The sequence below is a fragment of the Aquila chrysaetos genome, chromosome 4, assembly GCF_900496995.4.
Source record: "Aquila chrysaetos chrysaetos chromosome 4, bAquChr1.4, whole genome shotgun sequence".
In the NCBI taxonomy this organism is placed as follows: Eukaryota; Metazoa; Chordata; class Aves; order Accipitriformes; family Accipitridae; genus Aquila; species Aquila chrysaetos.
The window spans coordinates 65293124-65315281 of NC_044007.1; the positions used below are offsets into that span (position 1 = coordinate 65293124).

General features: G+C 39.7%; 1 protein-coding gene across 4 annotated transcripts in view; it reads right to left on the bottom strand.

Annotated features, from left to right (window-relative positions):
- The window catches only part of ZNF516 (zinc finger protein 516), a 105705-nt gene that overhangs the window by 61840 nt on the left and 21707 nt on the right, over positions 1 to 22158 (bottom strand). The window lies entirely within an intron of this gene.

A 22158-nucleotide genomic window follows, 5' to 3' on the forward strand; every position in this document is an offset into this window, starting at 1 on the left:
TCGCCCCACATTCAGAAACGTACTATACTACAATTTATTGCACCAAAAAGCAGCAGCTTCTCCTTTTGCTGATATTCTCGGCTTCAATGGCAAGCATCATTAATAAACAAGTAAAATCCAAAGAAGAGCAAACATTCATTCCCATACACTGACATCACAGTGCAAACTTTAAAAATATTTTTTGCTTTAAAACCAGGCAGAAGTGGCTAAAAATACACCTCAAATGAGGAAAACATTTCTTGAGGGGGTTATTACACTTTAAATCTGTGGCTTTACCATCATGTGTAATTTCATGTAAAATACTTACTTGCCAAAGATAAAAGGCTTTCCTAGAGACTTTAGCAAATACCATATTCCTGCTGGCAAGTGCATTACTTCGCGTCTCAGACAGCTCTGCTGTGCTTGATGTGGCATGCACAGAGCAGGCGCAGAGGCTGAGGACGCTCAGTACTTTGATTAGAGAGAAAACAAGAATCCAGAGCCTGACAAAGCATTCAGGAAAACTAAAAGTTATTTCCTGATGGGCAATGAAGAAAAAAAAACCCTCGAAGTGTAATATTTAGTCTCAGTCTAACAAAGTAAACTGATAATGTGAGTAGGTATCAAAGTATTTTAAAAGCGAGTGATCTATGTCAACAAGACATAGAGGAAACCTCAGCACCACCCACCTCAATGAAACAGAATATTAACCATAAACAAACAAACAAACAAAACAAGAAACAACTTTGATTAATAAAACAGACTAATAAAAGTTTAAAAGCTTTTGTATCTTGTCATGACTAAATACAAGGGTCAATAGCTGCCCCAGCAATGCAAGATGCAACACACCAGCAGTTCTCCACCTTGTATACAGCAAAAACCAATGGTTAAGTTCTCCATAGATTGTTTCTTTTCCAATTACCACACTGTAAAACAAAAATCTTCCCCCTTCCTACCTCATTAAGTACTACAAACACCACATGACTAAGATCAAAGAATACTGTATTCTCTAATAAAGAGAACCAATCTAATACTACATTAAGAAAACATCAGCTTCTTAAAATTTAGCTAAAAATATGCAGAGCAATAACAAGACTATATATTCACACATCCACCACTTGACATCTATGACTCACTAAATAAAGAGCTACAGATCTACAGTTGCAAATTTTAAGATTTCTCATTGTATTCACCTCTGAGTCTCTTCAATATGTAAATAAATCAATAGTCTAACCACATCACCAGCATGAGCCTAGCAAAAAGCAAGGTAAAACTGATGCAACGCTCATCTCAGTTACACACTATAGAATAACTTCATTATGTTTAAGTTAATCTAGCCCACTTATTTGCTACAAGACCGTTCATTTCTGGGCTTGATTTTCTGCATATTTAGTATCCATTCAGCATGTTAAGAGTTATCCACAGCATCTACCCAAACTACCTTTTCCTCAGAGAGCTGACAGTAATATCTAAGGGACGCGCTATAAATGCAATTTCATTTCTTGAATGAAGCATTTTTATATTATGACTAATTTATTATGACAAAAAAAAAAAAGAAAAAAATCACATCAGATCACAAACTTCAGAAGAGCAGGAAGTTTACAAACAAGAGTATCTAAATTAATCTCTAAAATTAGCCATTTAAAACCAAACTGAGGGGCAGCCTCAGAAGAAAATCCCTGGGTATATAAAGAATGGCAGCCACTTGAAGTTGTGGCTGTACCAGAAGGTACGAACATGCCAAGCAACAAATACAAATGCAGTTTCCACTGCATATTGATGGATGAAACACTTCAGAGTAACATCTCATTTATTTGACCCATAATCTAAATCCGCCAAGTAACAACCCATATTGCCTTATAATCAAAGACTTAACCTAAAACTCATTAAATCATAAAAAGAAACAGCAGGGTAACTTCTTGCATTTAACATGATAGCATACTTGAACAAGCAACAGCTTCTTCTGAAATGTTCTCCACTATTGTAGAAAAAAGGATAGCAAGCTTTGGGGACAGATTTTTCCAGGTATTTTATACAATGTTTTCTACATCCTGCATTTTCTACAGTTTATACCAGTGAGAACACTGCTTATTGGTAGGCTGACTTTTAGACTAGCAACTTTTTTTTTTTTTTTTAATGTAAGTCCCATTGCAACTCAACTTTCTACAGTGTTTCCTGCCTGAAAGTTCAAAAGAGCTTTAACAGCCAAACTTGGACAAGAATGCTGTCTGCAGCAGTTCAGGCACATATAAATCCAAAGCTTCAGAGTCCCTCTGTTTACGTGGCCATAGCTTCATTGTGCTTAGTCTTGACATATTTCAATTTAATTATTTATAACATTTTCATTAATGAAACTTAGTTATGAAAACGAGGATATGAAGAAAGCACTACTTCTAAGAGGGGTATTAGCCACTCACAGGAGATCCCTCTAGCCCTGTGTTAAATTAGGCCTGAGGGGGGGAAAAGTCAGAGTTAAAAAATTACCAAATTATTTCATTAGTCTAAAATACTTAATGGAAGTGTTATCATCTTCACCAAAATATTCTGAGAAAATTGTTTCATCTTCATTATTTTAGCTTGGCCAATGCACTGCAATTTATAACTTTAAAAGTTGAAATAACGTACTCCTAGATTTGAATTATTTGAATTCATACACATTTAAGACTCACCAAATTGAAAGTCTGATTTTCCACAGACAGAAATTCCAGGGGAAAGAAGGGCGTTCACCCAATCTGAGTTTGCTTTACACAGTGTAAAGGTACGTGGAGGTCTCTCTTAGGCTTTGGTAAATCAACTGACACAAACATATACAAGCAACTTAGAACTTCCTCCTCAAATCATTTGAGCGCCACTTAGAAGTAACTCTTTCAGAGGGGCTCTTTGCAGAACAGCAAAGACAGTGTTCATTGGAAAGAAGCAACAAAAACAAAATAAAAATGGTAACTTTGAAAAAAGCTTCAATTCAGAAGACTGAACTTACAAATGAGGAAAACACCACTTGTAAAGAATCCTACCAAGAGAAAATAACATTTTGGCTTAATAATTTCCACCTTAGCATTAATTATTAAACAATTATTTCAACATCAAAGATGGCACAAGGGATGGAAGATGTCAACTGGTAAATCAAACTACACCAATTACTCTTCTGCTGTGACTAAAATTTTGCCATAGCTATTTTTGTTTCTTTCTGGCTGATTGCAATGATAAAAATACATCTATTTTGAAATAATTACAAATTTGAAAGTATTCTGAAATAATTCTCTTTCATCACACATGGAATGCGGCCACCTCCAGCCACCCTAAGGCTACTAAAAGAATGTTTCAACTCTCAGTAATTTCAGGTGGTAAGCAGTAACCTTTCATCGCTTTAGTCCAAGTTCACCCTGCAGTTCCTTAGCACCAGCTTGTCACACAGAATCCATAGCAGTCACATCCAGCGTGCAGATTTCTTCCAGACTGTCACAGCACGGAGATCCCCACTAGCACAGAGGTAAGCCATAAGGAAAGGCAAGTGAATGTAAACTGTAAATTGATATGTAGTCTTTAAAAATATTTTGTGTGTTTTAATGGCATTGCAGCCTATGCCAAATGCCATACAACTCCTTGAGGGGGGGTTGATATTCTGTTGTAAGGGGCATATGAACTAGATTCACTTCATTTTGTTGAACTAGGGATCAGCAGTTCACATAAGCAGCTGCCGGCCAGTATTCAGGAGGCATTTTCAGCCCCTTTAAAATATACAGAGGCACTTAACATCACCACTGTTTACATGCAGGTTTGGCATATAATGCAAGGTGGAAGAGAAACATGAACAAAGACCCAAAACCAGGAGGGGTGGTGTGCCAAGAAATGCCTTTGCTCAGCCAACTATTTTAGTTATAAGGCTTGTTGCTGCACCCATTGCCTCACAGAGTCTTTGCCTTGACTCACATGGGAATAAATACAAATAAACTTTTTTTTATCCCCACCCCACCCCCAAAGGGAACATAAGCTTTCCTTAAACCAAGTATTTGTCAGAATCAACTCCATTTCAAACATTTAAGCATCAAAACTTCTCTGGTTTTAAAAACTAACTCAAACAGAATTCTTGGCTTGAGAGAAAACACATTTGGCCAAAGTGACCGGCTCTCACCACGGAGCCCCAGCCCCTTTCCCAGCATCAGCCGTGGCTTCCCCAGTGAGGCCGTGGTAGCCCATCCCTGCCGGCAGCGCGGCAGGTACGCCGGTGCATGGCTGCATCATCCTCACAACTTCTGCAAGACCCTCACGTAGTCTTGAAGGGAAGCATGCATAAAAGCATAGGGGAACAGCACTTTAAATAAAACAGGAGCACTCTGAAGTACGTATTACTCTTCTCTTCATGCCACCTGCATGTTCTGAAAGAGGACCAGGTATGCTGTGAGGACTCCCTGTAGGGTGAGACAGACCCTCCTAAGGACTTTTTGTGCCTCTTGGAAAACAATAAAAGAAAAATTGAAAATAAACAACACAAGAAAATTGAAAAATAGAACGCAAGAGATACCACACTGAAAAAGTAATTGCAAATTCATTTCTTACATACAAACATCCTGTGTAGTGCAGACTGAGAGGAAAACATAAAAGAAAATTGCTCCTGTTCCAACATACATTCTTTTTTAACTTCTCTTCAATTAAACCTGACTTTAAAAATCATATTGCATGGGCTGTAGTGGCAAGAAGGGAAAAGTCTTCAGTAAGTGATAAAGAAGAACATACAATCTGGGAAGCTACACAGACCTATTCAAATAGCACATTGTATATTTTAAAACAAACTGCTTTCAGTTTGGGTGTATTTCAAGTCCCATCTGAAAGATAGACGCGCTGGAGAAATACCGCTTTTCTAATCTCCAAGAGGTTTGAATGTACACTGCAATCTCTCTACCATGTTCCTCTGCCAAAAGCAACAATGACTTTAAAGAAAAAAAAAACCAACACTGTGAGGCGTGATCTTGTGGAAAAAATATTGTACTGAAATTCCTTCTAGATGATTAAATGATAGGACATAGCACATAAACATCTAGGTGAATTTGAGAAAGTTGTATCTTTCAAAGAACGGCAACCTAGAGAGCGCTCTCTCCTGATTTGAGAAAGCTCAGGTTGCCCCAGAGCCAAACAGACTTTGCTGTTCAGAGTAAAGAGGCCAGAAGAGAGCGAAGTGCAGGAAAAGAGTGGACGAAAGACAGAGAATGTTTTACAACTGCCTTGCCAGCCTTCACGCTCACTGAACCGCAGAGACCTTTCTCTCCCTCCCTGTCTTCTCCCCAGGCTGCAGAGACACCGTCCTCCACACACGCCAGCCTAGCTCTACCTGCACACCTTCCTCCTCCCGTCGTGAAGGGACATGGCTTCTTCCGAAAACCCGGATCCCGTCGGGGTCCACCACCCTGACTAAAGGCTCAATACTGTCATCCTCATTTAGGCACCAGTCCTACTGAAATGCCTCTCATGGACCATGTCCCTAGCCTATAGACCCTTTACTGCCTTGAGCCGATAGCATCCTTCAGACTGCACCAAAGGGTAGAAGAGCAAGCGTACCTTTAAATAGTAAGCCCATACTTAAATTTGCAGGAAATCCTGGCATTCTGCAACCTACAGACTAAACTTGCCATTAGGTAAAGGCAGCAGAGCTCTGAATTGGTTTTCTGAGAGTATTCCAAACCAACCCAGTAAAAACCTATCCAAAAATCCTAAGCCAGTTGTAGAAGACTGTCAAATTTTCAAATTTATTCAGTTATTAAAAGCGGCAATCTTGACAACAGACCTCCTGAAGTTTGTTTAATCCTGCCAAAACTGACACAGGACTGGAAAGGAAAAATAAAAAGCTCCTGGAAAAACAAACAAGGAATTTCTATTAGTCTATTTCCGCTTAGGCTTTATAAAATCATTCGGCAGCATTTTGCAATACTTTTTTGTTTAATTATTTTACATCAGCCTTCCCCTGCAGCAGGGGAAGCCCTTCCCATTTGAAGAGTTTTCTGTCTGAACCCCGAGATATTAGTTTGAGCTTCTCCAAATACATCACGTGGTTTTGTGTCTTTCACCCTCCATGAGCTAATGACATTTTGCAGCAGGCTCCAGAGCGGCAGGCAGCCAGGGCTGCGAAAGCAGAGTCAGGCCTTCCTCAAGCGATGCCACACCCTTAGCAGGGGAAAGAATACACTGAAATAAAGATAAAAACACTAATGCTGAAAAAGCTGGAGGAAGGCAGTTGCAGCAAGGTGATCTCTCAAAACAAAGTCAGCAAAACCTCTGTAACCCAGATTTGTTTGTGGCTCCTCAAGAAGCAGTTCAGGAGCACGGCAGGGGGAGTTTGCTTTTGCGCTGCTACGGGGTATGTTGAGAAACACAGAGCTGTCACCCACTCAGTACATACTTTGTGTTTTAGTATACTGTGCGTGTTTGTCTTCTGGGAGACAAAGAAATGTACTTTATTAGTTACACTGTAGTATTCTAAGCAATGAATTGAAATATATCATTAACATCCAGGACAAGCTTTATCTTGCTACCGAAACAAAGGGACTATTCTTTGAACAAATTGAGGGGGAAAATCCCATAATGACAATGAAGAGTTCCTCTCCCTAAAAACTGCGCTGCACGAGAGTAACAATTACGGGCTTATATTCTACAGACTGGGGTTGCGAATAGCTGCATGAAGCGATGCATTCACTATTGGGAGAGTAAGTACCATTGATGACAAGGCCTTGGGGCTTCTGCTATTCGCAGACCAATCAATAATCCATTATGAACAAACTACATTTCCCCTCTAATATGAAGAAATGAATAAAAGGGAACCAGTATCACTAGTACTTTCATGGAAAAAAACAACAATGCAGAAATCACAAAATGCCATCACAAGACTTAAAACTAGTGGTGATGTCTAACACTGACAGAACTAGCTACAATAACCCTTTATTTTACAGCAGTTGCTGGAGACCACTACATTACAGTTCAAAAAAAAAAAAAAAAGCAACTTATTTTAAAGGCAAGATTCTTTCAAGACTACTTATTCTGGCTGCAGGACAAAACAAAAAACCAACATTAATCTTTCAAGGTAAGGAGGAGAAAATGAACTAACTTCATCCAAGTATCTACCAGTTTGCTTCAAACTATTTTCTAACATAACGTAAATAAGAACTTCCAATTAGAAATAACTGTCCAAATATGACTGGTCAACCATAACAAGACTTTATTGCAGCAGCTGTGTTTCTATCCAGACACGAGGCCCTGAAACTGTTGTTCTCCCATTGTCACTGTCACATGCTACAATACAATCAAGAGAGGATCCACTTAAATAGCAAAACCGTAGCAAACCTCAGCATCCTCAGTCCAGTTCCTACCTAGACCTCTTAACACAGCACCAGAAGGTAGAAGAAAAGCTCTCCTCAAAAACTACCGATAAAGTATTTAAATTTAAAAAAAAAAAAAAAGTTACTGATTTTTTGATGGGTAACAGTAAATTAGATCCAAAGGCAACACTAAGACCAATATTATTAATGCATAAGGCAGTCTATGTCCTTTTCCTGATATATAAAGGCTAGTAGTTAAAGTTGACCTCGCGGGGTGGGGGGCTGGGGGAATGAATACACAATGTGATTATTGATCAGCCCTAGAAAAGCCAAGAACTGCACTAGTGCAGATGTGATTTTTTTTTCTAGGGTCATTAATGATATATGTTGGAAAGTCAAAAGCTCTTATTTTGACATGCTGTAATAGTGTCGCTAATTCTGAATAGAAGTATGATCTCAGGTTCAAAAAAAAAAAATCTTTAAAAAACAAACAAAAAAAAGCCCTCCATTTAACTTCAATTTAACAATAATGTTTTCCTATTTGGCCACACCCATCAAGCGAGTTACTTTAGTTTCTTCGTATTCTCAAGTACTAAAAAGAAAAGTTGAAGAAACATCCACAGTTCTGATAGTATCATACCAAAAATAACTCATTTAAAAATACAAGCAAAGTCACCTCAATACTGTATATTACCTCCTTATTCAAATCGAAGGCATTGATGTTGTCTATTCATGCATGTCTATGGAGCTGCACATATACATGCGCAGCACAGTATTTTCCCAGCATCCAATGGTGCTTTTATATTTAATGATCTTGTTAGGGCTTCCACTGCAAACCAATTTATACGGAGTTGTAACATGGCCATTTTAAATCTGCAGCGTGGGGGCTGATTTCAAACTGTATGGGCAGGGTATTTTCCTGCTAATACGCTATTATGTTCTGCTCAGTTTGCATTTTAAAATGGGGAAAAAAGGTGTATGTTTTTATTTGCAGTGTCATGACAAGGAAATACTTAGTTTTATTATTTCTACATCATCTGCAGCAGAATCAGGACTGAATCGTCAGCTGATATAAAATACTGGAGTGCAGTACATCGCACACATATACACCCACCCCTTCTTGCTGCCTCTTTCATCTGCCCCGTCAATGCAAGCTATGCACAAACCACTTCCTCAGCTGCCGTAAATGCACACAGTGCCATGAGATCAATTTGTATCAAATGAGAAGCTATACCGCTAGCTAAAACCGGAATGCCTTTGTGCTGTGTACATCAAGACTTGAATGCAAGAAAAACATGAGCATAATTAAAAGTAAATATTTTGAACTGTTGATTTCCTACACCAGCAAAAGTTACACGAAGCAACATTGTCCTAAGTGCCCAAATTCCTCCCTGTCACAACTAACAATTACACCAGTGAGGAACGAACTTCAGTGCTTTAGTACATACACACGGCGCTGTAATGGCTTGCCCATAGCAGACCTCAAATATAAAAAGTTGTATGTTTAATATCAAGCAAATTTACTAGCTACAGCTATGTGTTCAGCAGGTCAATGGAAGGTAAAGATTATTTCTGTACCGTACGTTGCTATGAAATAAGCTGTGTGGAGAATTAAGAAATTCAAGGTAATAAATTTGCTTCTCTTATACCTAATATATCCTACTTCTCAAATTGGTACAGTAAAATCATTACCTTATAAATGCAAGTGTTGCCAAGCGTTAACCTGTTAACAGATTTAGAATTACAGCACTGTTGTTTGATTAACTATTAAAGCCTTACTGTAATAAAAAATTATTTCTAAAGTAACACCAGCAAGTCGTTTGCTTACTTTTTCCCCACCACAGTATTATAAAGGAACTGTAAAGCACTGAAACAAGCTTTTAGGCTATACTTCCTTATCTCTTTTCAAACTCCCATTTTAAGAGGGTAAAAAGATTGTATTAAAAAAAAAAGGGGGGGGGGGGGGGAGACACAGGGAGAGAGAAAGGGCAGAGGGGAAAGGGAGAGGAATGGTGCCCTGATATAGAAGGAGGGATAATCATATGCAATAAGCCATAAAAGCATTCTGTTAAAAATTTACCTTCAGAGGTAGCACTGTTTAGCACTGAGAAGCAACACAAAACTCATGAAACACATACCACCAAAACCTCATTTTCAGTTTTTGAGTTACTTTTATATACACACATACACACACACACACAAATTATTTCACTGGAAGCTCTTGCAAAGCACAAAACAACATGGACAAGCTCTATTTTAGGAAGCTTTCTTAAATGTTTAAGAACTTAAGCAGGTAATTAAGACTTTCAATCGCAGTTTTTCCATTCTCTGCAACATTTCTGAATGTCAAGCATGCAGACTATGCCCAGGCCTGAGCGCAGACACTCTGCACTTCAGAGATCCCAAACCAGCCAAGCTGAAGCTCGCTCTGCACCAGCTGAGACTCAGCGCTCGATGCGCTGCTTAAACCGCACGCAGCTTTGTCTCAGTGACACCAGCCCCAAACCAGCAGAGGACAGTGCTGAAGGCCAGTCTGTGGAGAGCCAGTGTCTCAGAAATACTTTCATTTCACCTTCTTTTGCTAAGGTACACAGCACCCCTGAAGATCACTTTATCCACAAGTGTAATTTGCGATGATGAGCTTATCTTACACTTGGTAATAAGACAGGGGATTGCTAGTAGTTTAAAAGAGGGGTTCCCAACTTTCTAAGTTCACCAGCAGTTTTAAAGATGAGATGTCTGCTGTTGCTTCACTACTCCATTAATTCGTTTTAGAGTTTTCTGTATTTCTCATCATTAAAAGCTACCTCCGCTACGTATGTGACAAATCCAACTGTGAAATGTACTCAATCTTGCACTGGCCCATCACTATCAGCACAGAAAACCAAACAGATACAGCCGGTACAACAAAAGTGACGTCACCATAAAGCATGAGTTGACCTACATAGTAGGGTAACTACTTTTTCCTCTTTTTATTTATTTACTTTTTTTAACACTTTTTAAACAATAGTCCTGTATACCAAATGAATACAAAGCACAAGATGACTTTTTCTGGATTTCAAAGCTCCTAGCCAAGAGAAGAGACACTAAACCCAAAATCAAATTTTTCAGCTGTCAGAGCTGGTCCACCTTATTTTGGTATGAAGTGCTGAACTATCTCTGTGGAACATCACTGCAATGTATCATCCACAGAGACAAACAGATTCCATCCACTGCTTATAAATATGATTTCAAGGCACATTTTACCAACACTGTTAACTTTGCTCTCCTTACTGCACAATGCATGCTTCAGATTTTGGCAGGTCAGGACATTGTGGATATCACATGATAAACACTGACAACTCTGTTCAGAAATACCCCCCTTACATAAATAGGGAATGTACATACATGTGCAACCCCTCCCCTTGCCATTTAACCAAAGATTTTTAAGTCTTTGGGCCAATCCTCACCTACGGCGTACAAGCTGTTTCCCCAGAAATCCAAAGACAGAAGTTCACCCCAGTGCAGAAGATTATTCTGTGTTACACCCACCATGAAAGAGAAGGGCCTAGATGGACATCCATCCCCAAAACCATGCCTGAGCTCACTGCTGGCCTTGGGAATAGGAAGGTAGAGCTAAGTGCAGAAAAACAGCAAAGGAACAAAAAAACCCACCCCCTGCTTAGAAACTCTTCCACAGCATCAGCACACAAATGCTGAGCAACTACTTCAAAACAAAACAAAACAAACTCTCTGAAATCATCACTCACAGGATAGCAAGGAAACAAGCCTGCAAGGAAGAAAACTCTGCTGCAGGGCTATTGCCGGTTTGTTTGTTTTCCATACGCTACAACTACAACTTGCAAAACAGATCTATCAACCGGTAAGACAAACGCGAATTACACAGACCAAGAACATGCGCCTGTTTGCATCACCAAATACTACAGGTAAACTTCACTTCTCCCTTCAGAGAGATGTGGCTACGTACCCTACAGACACCAACACCCTCCCCTCTCTCACGCTCCTCGCGACCGAGAGCTCAACACGCCGTCGCAGCTACATACGCGTCACTTCACCTTCCTCCGCAGCGCACGTCCCTGTCCGGCCACCCCGCTCCTGCGGCACTGACCTCCTTACTTCCACTCTCCCACCCGCCTCCGTCACCGCCATGCCTCCGAGCCCCGGCTATCCGTGCACACCGCCGGCCTGTCAGGTCCCTTCTGCATCACCTGCAGGCAGCTGCCAGGCGCTCGGTCCCTTTCCCTGGCCATCACCATCCCGCGGTCGCAGTTTAAAGGCCACTTCTTTTCCCCACGCCTCCCTTTCCGTCTGCTCGCTCTTCAGCCCTGCCTTCTCAGCGCTCCCCAACGCTTCTGCTTCATCCCAGAAGCACCTTCGCCTCCTTCTCTCTCTCAAACCTGTTTGGGCCCTTCGTGACTAATTCTTCCATTTGGGCTCTCCCTCGCTTGCACGGCTTCAGTCCCTGCTCACTGGCTCCTTGTTTTCCAGGACATTTCGGCAGGAGCTCAAGTGCCTCCTCCTTGCCCCTTCTGTCCTCTTCCCTGGAAGATGCCCATTCTTCAGTCTTTTCTATCTTCAGCTCCTACAGAGTCATCTCCGGCCACCAAGCTCATAATTTGTTCCCCTCTGGTCTATTCAAGTAACTGCTGCTAACAGCATAGCGCTCTCCCAAAAAATCAAAGGATGTCAACACCCAGGTCAAATGCCTCGCGTTAGGTTCAAGTGCCATTCTTCTTCTTCAAGGACCTCCACAGTTCCACCCTACTCTCTTTTGTGCGGGCAGTGATTCACACTCCCTAATGCATCTTTTGTATCAGTTTCCCACTTGCAACCTTGCGTTTCAACACTGCATTTAGAACTGGTTTTTCATAATTTTTTTATTCATTCTTAAAAGCGTATTTTCCACAAATGACTCAAAACTATTTTCCAAAATGAAATCCATCGCTCAGTTTTGTTGGGTTTTTTCCCCCCTAATGCATAATATGTGTAGTACATATTATTGCTATGTTCTAATTGGTATGTATATTCCTCAAGGCAGGGACTTGAGATCTTTTATACATGCTCTTTTATATACTTTTATATAGTGCCAAATGCTCTGACTTCAAATAATTTCTAAGAGCAAATTATCATTATAAAGTCAAGCTTCACCTTTTCAAAGAGTCAAAGTCCTTCTTTTCATCAGAGGCACAGCCAGAAGTTGAGAAACCAAGATTCTTTCCCATGAGTCCCAAAAGTAAACTAATCCCCTCTTCTGCCTACCCAGAGTTCATCTCTTAGTGAACCAAAAGGACCATCAGACAGTAAAGAAAGGAACAAAGCACAAATCACATGTCACTAACTTCTTGTCTCTTTGCCCTTCTGAAACACAGGTTTCCAGCCAATTTTATCCTTTTACAGGATATTAAGAACAACAAGCAAGAAGCATAACAGCAAATAAATTTCAAGTGCCACATGCCACCAAAGGAAACACTTCTCTCTCTCCATTTCTTCAATTCACAAGCAACTGGAAAAAAGTGGGCTATGCGGAACATCAAATCTAAGTATAAGATCCCTATTGGTGAGTCTCACTTAAGCGAGGTATTCTTCTTACAGGGGTTAGTCTCTTTCTACACCTGGGACTATATGTCTGATTTAAAAATCTTTCCAAACTCACTTTCCTCCAGCACATGCATGCTGCTTTATATCACACATTTTACTGTTCTGCAAATACAAATACACTCCTTCACTCTTCAGGGTGATGCTGAAGCGAGTAGATTTTCCACCAGAGAAGCACAACGTAACTGTGACTCTTTAACTCCGAGAGCAGAATTTGAGCCACACTGCTAAGTCCTTAAACCTGTTACACAACAAATAAGCATGGATTACGGCGTGGCTGGTTCATTATGGGATGTTTTGTGATGCTATTCCTAACACACAAATGCCGTTTGTCTTAGCCACATACAGAAAGACCAGTTTCCTATTTTTCGTTACGCATCTTTTTTATCACTTTCACTTTTCTGCATCTCACCCATTTATTACTCACCTACTCCCTATTTAATATACTTTTACACCGCAGAGAGTGCTAAATAATCATGATGTAACAGCACAGTATTATACTTGCTCTGTATATAAACGACTGCTTGCACTACAGTTACTTGACACTTCTTACTATCAAAACAAACCATTTATAACTATATATTATCTTTAGTACTCCATGGCTACTCCACTTGCAGCACTAAATTCAGAGTGTACAAATAAAAAGCAGCAATCTATGCTGAGGAGGTTTTTATTTCAGTAAAAATATCAAGCAAGACTAATCGAAAATGCCTGACCAAAAACACATTTTTAGGCAGATGTAATCTAATTTTGGCAGGTTTACAATAGTCAGCTACAATCTTTGCTGATACTTTAGAGGATTTTGGTTTTTTTTAAAAAAGGTTTAGATATGCACACCCGTATTTACTTCCTTAGGTAATGGGTACATTTTTCAAAGTCACTGTTTATAATCTGAAGAGAAGATTTCCTCAGAAGAAAAAACTTGCCATACAAAAAAAAGAAAAAAATTAAAAAGAAATCCCAGCCTCACAACTTGACTAACAGTAAAACACACACTCATGAAAGAAAAACACACATAGCATTATTACTACTGTATATGGGGTCACAAGTACAGCACCTTATCTATAATCATATGTTTTCTAAACATAAGGAAACTTTTTTTCATAAAACCCACGTATCAGGCTTGTAAGCAAGTAGGACAACTCCTTTCAACATCACAACTCTTAAAATACAGCTTTACTACTAAATGCTAAGTTATCATTCCTCATTCTATCGCACTTCTCTACTGACAGGCTTTCAAGTACCTCCTGAACTTCCTACGTGTGATTAATTCAATTAACGCATAGAGTCAAGGTGTTACTTAAGAACACTATCCAAAACCAGGTATGGTTAAAACTTGCACAGAAAGCACAAGAAAAATGATGATTATAGTACTGCCAAGTCAGAGCACTAAACCTCATGGGTCAAGCACTCAAATATCATGATACATCCAAAGACTAAGGAGAAGGTTTTGAACATAACTTAGCTGTGGATTCTCTTATTTGCCTTCTGAGCTTTTACAGTACACTCAGTCATGTCTCAGGGTTCTTCCAACAACAGCGAAGCCGAGGAACTTTCTGTTTTCAGAGGCTGACATCTTCTGCTTTGCAAACACCGGACTGCAGAAAAAGAGGCTTCGGGAAATGAACCCTATCTTCTCCACTGACAAAATCTTAAGTGGGAACACCGTAACTAAAGCAAACACATGTGGTATTCCTTTCCTCCTCTGCTTCACCTATAAAACACTCCTCAGAAGGCTACAGCAGCTTACCTATAAACATCTAATGCTGGGGGACAGAATAATCCCTCCACATACTCATTTAGTGGACAGTCAGATGTACAGAGCATGCATAGCCTCCACTTACTCCATGGGATTTACATGTAACCAAAAAAATTAGGCAAAAGAAAACAAGCTATTTTACTGGGTTTAGAAAAAAAAAATACTTGATTTGGGTACATAACATTTGAGATCTAGGTTCAAAAATATTTTCCTTAATGCTTTCGACTAGACTTAACAAAATTAAGAATGCTAAAGATAAAATACAGTGTTAAAAATCATCTTAATTTTGATGAGCCTGTACAACCATAAAAAAAAAAATTAAGGTACTCGCTGACAGATTTCCAGTGCCATATACTCCTTGGCCCCAGCTACTTCTCCTGCAGGACACAAGTCCTTTATTATATCTGCCAGGTGCCTTGTGGTGCAAATGTGGCACAAACAATGCAAAACCTTGAATGGTAATAAAAATACCTTGATCTTCTGCCAGAATGTTTCTAGTAAACCATAACTCTGAATATAAGTAGGATAGATGGTGATAATCCTATTGTGAGCCAAGACAGCTCTGAGGGAGCAGACAAACCCCACTGTGTCTCACTGGGTTTGTCATTTGCAAAACAGGGTCTGTCTTGGGTACAACTAAAGGCAGCTGCAGCAGCCGCTAACACTGAAAGGAGTAAGAGGAAAGGATTGGGTTATTTCGACCTAAATTGTCAGGTATCCTGTAAAAGAGAAGTCAACAGGCCAACCCTCTGAGACACACCAATAATGTTGGAAACTAAAGGTCCAAATTAGCACATATTTCACCATCTTACTTGCTAGCACATTATCACCCTCAAACACGTGAGGACAATGTTCCTCTATATGCTGCAGTCTACAAACCAAAGGTACACAGGGTGGTCTCATGCTGCTACTGAGATGTTTCCCCATGCTGCCTTCAGGATGACTGGACCAACCAAGGCTGGTCCAGCCTCTGAAGCAGTGTTTGGCCACCATGGGACCCCACCATTGTGCAACATGGTACCTCTTGCACGAGGCAACTGCTCTTTGGGAACCCCATCACAGAAGTTTTATATAGCTCTCTTATTCCACGAGGATCTCTCATATCAGGGCTAGCAGAGAGATTGCCGGCTCACAGGAGGTTTAGGCACACTCAAGGCTTTTTTGATTACAAACTGTGAGTCAAATTCTAACCTGAGTCAGACAGGTGTCCATCCCAACTTACCACACTGACTTTAGCAGAGTCACTGCACGCTTACACCCACATGAGAAGGGAGACACCAGCCCTTCAGTTGTCATTTTTAACTGCAAGGCTGACGTTTCTCTTCCTTATACATTTGGAAGTATTTCCTTTTGCACCAGACTTCTTTTTAAAACCTGCCCGAGCCTACGAGGTACAGATCCGCTGGAAACCAAGGCACCCAAAATTATAAGGAAGCTCCCAATTCGTCTAGTGCCTCACCACTACCTACCTGATTCAAATGAGGCTCAACATTTGCAAACGGACAGACTCATGAAAGAAAAGCCCATCCAGGGCTAAGAAACCAAAAAGACAGACATGACCACTAGCTTAGGAAGTCACTGAGCTGCAAACTGGTCAAACTGAGAGAGTACCCCAGGAGGAGTTACCACCAAAGGCTGGTCCCACTTCTCATGCTCCTTCCCCGAAGAGCTGTCACCAAGCACTGTCAGAGGGAGGATACTGGAGCACACGAACCTTCAGCCTGACCCAGTTCAGACCCTCTTATGTTCCCATGACTATTGATAACAAATCTCAAGCCATCTGCTGCTCTACAAGAAAAGGCCGAAGGACCTCCCCGCGTTCAGATCTTACAGCCCAGCCACCTCTAGTTGAAGGGTGGGGAGTCACTTTTATGTGACGGCAGAATTTCAGGGCAAGCCTTATCTTTCATGGCAAGCTGCAAAACAGCCAGCACTGCAACCGCCCAGCACGCAGCCAGCATCGCCGGCAGAACGGTGGGAACACGCCTCGCCAAGGTAAAGCTGACTCCCTTCCCTGCCTTTTTAGGAACATATGCGAGAGGTCAACAGCGTCCAGAAAAGCTGACAACACAACTTTCAAGCTGGGAAGGCAAATAGTGCTGGTTCCCCAGGACATTTAAAAAAAAAAAAAAGCTCTAAAAACACACACATCTCCTCCCGCTCTGCTACCTGCTCTGTTCTGTGTCACAGCTTCCCACCGTGCAGGCTGTCAGGAACACGGACACCTGCCTTACTGCGAACCAGACACGACCACAACTGCCTACGAAGAGCTTCAGAGACATCCTCCTTGTGCATCCATCGAATGGACTCGAGCGGCCAACTCAAGCCAAGTGTCTTGCACCCGAAGGGAAGGAACAGAAATTAAGGGAAAAAAACATACATAATTAATCGTAAGGGTTTTGTTTTCTTAAGCAATGTCATTTAAAAAGATGTCGTAAGATTTAAAGTGCCTTCAGTACCCAAACACCATTAGATTTCTTCAGTGAATGGCACGCTACCATGAAGAAAGAGAGGACATTATCAGTGTATTTGCACACACACACCCCAGCCTTCACAGCTTTCACTGTATGACCAATAGTTTCTCTGTCTGAAAAAGTGAAACTCATCTGTAGAGTTTTTGTGGCTAACAAGCATTTGATTTCACTTTCCAGCAACAACACAGCCATCGTATTACAAATACCGTCAAATGAAATTTTAATTATTTTCTAAGAGCCACTTGGTAGCTGTTAATGAAGGCAAACTGTTAGGGAAATCCTGCCAAAAGAAAGTAATGACCAGATGTGTATCAGTGCAGCAAGGTCTAATTTAACTGAATAACAACTTCAAATCACTAAAAAGAGTCGAACCCATCCATCATCAACATTCATCCCAACAGTCATTTTAAAGTATTTCTCCTAACCCAGAACCTATATAAACCCTCAAAAAAGTAGTTTAGAAACCATGAAATATATGTAAATATCTGATTAAGGAAAAGAGCAATAATTTTAAAGGCTTTCCCATTTAAATCTCCAAGTGTTTTCAGTAACTCTTATTAACCTCTCTTTACAGCTTTTTCAGAGTTCATAATGCTTCCTGCAATCTAAAATAAAACAAACTGCAGAGATGTCAGAAAGTTATAGATGCGCACTTTAATTACCCTACGTTAATAATGTTTGTCATCTACATTAACATTGTAAATGAAAACAACGCATGCAAATTCGGGGATTTGCTTGCAATAGTTTGTACCCTTTGCTGCCACGCCTGTGCGGTAGCAGCTAATTAAGGCAGTGAGCTATGCCGATATGGAGCTGTTGCTAGGCTGTGAGATACTACATTACAGCTACTTGTACTGCAAAAACGGCAATTTATAGTCCAGCTTAGTTTTAACTGCACAGTGTGGGGCTTTGAGAAAAGACTCACATTTCATACTGATATTATTAGATTGATATTTTTCACAAAGCTGAAGTGAACTATGTTTCCGTATACATTAAGTAACTGGAAAGCACAACTGAACGAACAGCTTGTATCACCTTACATTTCCTTATAAGGGATTTGCAACCCAAAAATATTTAAACTACTCCGATAGCCCTTTGACATAAACATACTAAACTCCAAGGCATAAAACCACAACATATCTTCAGCACAGTGCAGAAATACCAAATTTAAAAGCTGTTTCATTTGTAAACGCTTCTTTATTAGAAGAATGCTTATTGTTTCACTGGTTCATATTCCCATGTCTCTGGCCTATTGAGCAAATAAGTGAAACAACATCTATGCATTTTATAATTAAGTTATCTCCACGTTATTGTTCTTGTTCTCCACTGGTGAAAGCCCTAAAGGAAGAAATGCAGCTGGCAAGCACTGAAGGCGCTCCTCATTTAAAGTACCTTACAGAACAAAGGCTGCAGCCAAAAGTTGGTCTCATTCATTCAGCACAATGAAATCTTTCCAGGGAGAGTCTCCACAATGATCAAGTATCAATCATCAAATGTGCACAAAATCACAGTTCTTCACCCCTCAATTCTAGCACCCGCTGGAAGATTTCCTGGGAGTGTAACGATTATTTTTATTTATAATTATTTGAATCACTTATCTAAAGAAATGCAACCAACAACTGAAAAACTACATGCAAGGTTTTAATTATTCTTAGTGTCTTGCCATGAAGTTTGTTCTAACATTTTTTCAGCTGGCCAAGAAAAGCAAACACGTGTCAAGGTCAGAGAGAAATAGTTGGTTCTTGCTTCATCTGAATTCCAGTTCTGGGCAACAAAAAACCCCAGCAATTTAAACAGGAAACTGGCTTGATAGTTCTGAATTCATCTTTTTCCATGAATGGAGAAGCAACATGCAGCGAGCCTGCCTGCTTCTGCTTGTTTCATTATTAAGGGGGAAAAAAAAAAAAAAAAAAAAAAAAAACACACCACTTTTTAAAAAAAAGCCTCATATTTGGTCTTGCTGGAGATCTGCAAGCAGTGGCTGGTTTAATAAAGCTGTTCTTCAATGAAGCACATGAGATGTAAACTGCAAAGCAGTGTGTTGCCTTCCTAATACTACAGTGTTTGTTTCCAATATGAACTGGAGTCTCTTGTACAAAAAATTTCTGAAGATAATCAAGTGCAAGTGCCTCCAGGTCACCACCCATTGTCATATAAGCTAGTGTAGTTTCAGTGACATTGCAAGCACTCTGGCTTTACTTTGGCTGACCTAGAGCTTAACTGCTGCACTAGGTTTTAAAAATACATTTTAATGGAGTAAAAAGTCATTTTATGATGTATACCGTTCATATTTGGTACTAAGATAACAGAGCATGCACAACCACAAGGACATTTCCTTAAAATCTGAGGTGCTGTAGCAGTGATTCATAGGAAAAAACTTTTTCTAAAACAAGCACCATCAGTTCATCATAAGAACAGCCATAAGAGATGAGACCAATGTCCCCAACTTTAGAAGGTGCAAAGTAATTCTGAAGTAGGCAACAGCATCCTTGTTCAAAAAGGTGTCTTGACTTCATGCTTTGAGCAGCTCTCTTATGCCATAAGCCATATGTCATAACTTCTCCATTAGTTAGCCTGAGCTGCAAAGTTTTACTCTGGTACCTTGGTATAGTGAGTTCCACAGATGAAATGTCTTTGAGAGGTCAGCTTATTCTTGCACCCAGCCACATGAAGGCACCTCTTTTTACTCAAGCCATCGCTCCAACTCCACAAACTGTTACACCCATATTGGTTTTGAATGTAAGTTCAGTGTAGAGTATTGGTAAAATAACCTGAGCCTAAAGCAACCTTTCCTCAATGCCTACATTTATCTTGAAAGAGATGTTAAGCCAGTTTTACAATACAGTAAATTTTACATACTTGCATGTGCACAGATGCACAGCAGTTAGACAGACAGACAAAGAGGGGTAAATTGAAATTTTCAAAGTAGCCAAAGAGACTTACGCATCTTATTTTGGAGGTTCCTTTGAAAACTTCAGCTATGCTTTTTGCAAGTCTCCTCATTTGCTTTTTTGTAGAAGGGTTAATCAGATAATTCAGTGGTAAGTACTCAAGAATGCATACCCAGAAAGGAGGGAAAAAAAAAACAAAACAAACAAACAAAAAACCTCTTGCACAGAAGAGGAAAGAAAAAAAAAAAAGGAAGGAGAGAGGGAGTGAGGGAGAGAGGTTACAGAGTGAGTTTTTGAAGGATGTACTTTTTGGTCTACCCTTTAGTGCATGGGTGTTCAGTATGCTTTAATTGCTACTTTGAAAATGCCCTATTTTATCTGCAGAGCAAGCCAAAAAGTGTCTGAAACCATTAAACTTCCAGGTATTACCCAGAATGGCTATTTAAAAGGACACATAGTGAATCCTGTTTAAAATTTAATAACAAGAAGTATTTTATATTGTCTGAGGAAATCTATGATGTTCTGAGCCTCACAGCTTGTCCAAACTGTATGGCAGTATTAGAAGATGTATTTAAAACTGCTATTTTATAAATATACTTTCCTAAAATATGTAGTCTTAGCATTTCCATGTTTTGTTGTATACTGCCTGAATAAAAATATCTGATGCGCATAAATTAGTGTCCTAAAGTAGCCTGCATTAGAGAAAGCCTCATCCGTCTCCTCATTCCATATAAAACCATTAAACTGCTCCAAATGGTAAAGTCAGCATTTCATAATTATAACTCTAAATTAAGGCTTTTGTGTTGTTATTCTCCAGGAAAACTTGCACCTACGCTTTACAATGAGAGGAAAAATATCAAAACACATCTTACTAAAGGTTTATGAATTAATCCATTGTATCACTGACAAAACATGCATAAAGCCAAAATCCAGCCACATTACTTGTTTTCTTTCTACAGGAACAAAAGTTGACCTAAAATGAATTTCCATTCTGAAACCAAATGCACAGGGTGGGCTGTGCTGCAAATACAGGCTTTTCAGACATCTTAAAAAAAAAAAAAAAGTTATTAAGAACGGAACAAAAAGAAACTTAAGTCATTAACTGAAACTTTACACAAGCCCCAATTCCGCAAACACTTACGCAACTGAGTAACTTCACACACATAAATAATCTGATTAAGTCCAGTGGGGCTACTCAAATTTTTCTAAGCTACTCATACCTATCAAGTGTGAACAGAATCACGTCACAGTAGATTTAACAAAAAGTGAAATCAGTGATTTCAGTGTGAAATTTCAAAATTTGTTCCAAAAAGGTGGTACTTAAAACACTCGATCAAAGTCTACTCATCTGCTCCAAGCAAAAAACCCCACAATATTTAAAATTATGTAAAATTAAACCAGAAATTTCCTAAATGATGGGCAAATATTTTTCAAAGAGTTAATTGGCTCTGGAGATATTAACTAGGTTACTAATTTAGGCAAACACTTCTCAAGTCTCAGGTATCTCTGTAAACCATCACGTTTAAGTGCTTAACAAGGAGAGCTTGCTTTTCAAAGTGCTTATTACTGCAATTCCCATTGACTGCAATGGGATTTCTAAGTACTCAGCTCTTCTGAGTAAGGGAATACTTAATACCAGGACACAGGAGTGCAAATTTAGAAATCTATAATTAGGTCATCCAGATTTTACAATTTTTGTCTGAATAACTGACTTGTGCATTGTTCTAGAGATGATAAACTATCACACACACAAAAAAACAACCATACCCAAAACTCCAGAAATTATGACACAGTAAAAGAAAAAGCACACTCCCTTTCAAAGAATTGTATGAGACGATGCCAACAGAAGACTGGAGCTTTGATCTTCTTTTTAACAATCACTCAAACAGTGGCAGAAATATCCTTAACCCTCCAAAATATATTCAGCCAACACTACAAGATGCCAGTGCTTTCTCAACAAGCATTAAACAGAGGATGACTTCACCTGAGAAGTCCTTTAATCCTTCCTGTATTACTTTGTTGTCTAAGCACATAGCAAAAACCTCCCTGTCGTACCTCTCCCTATATCTGCGGATAGCATTCTCTACAACTTCGATGCAATAAGCTGCAGTTCATCTTTCAAATGTAGAATCAATACTGTTAAGTGGGAATCTGGG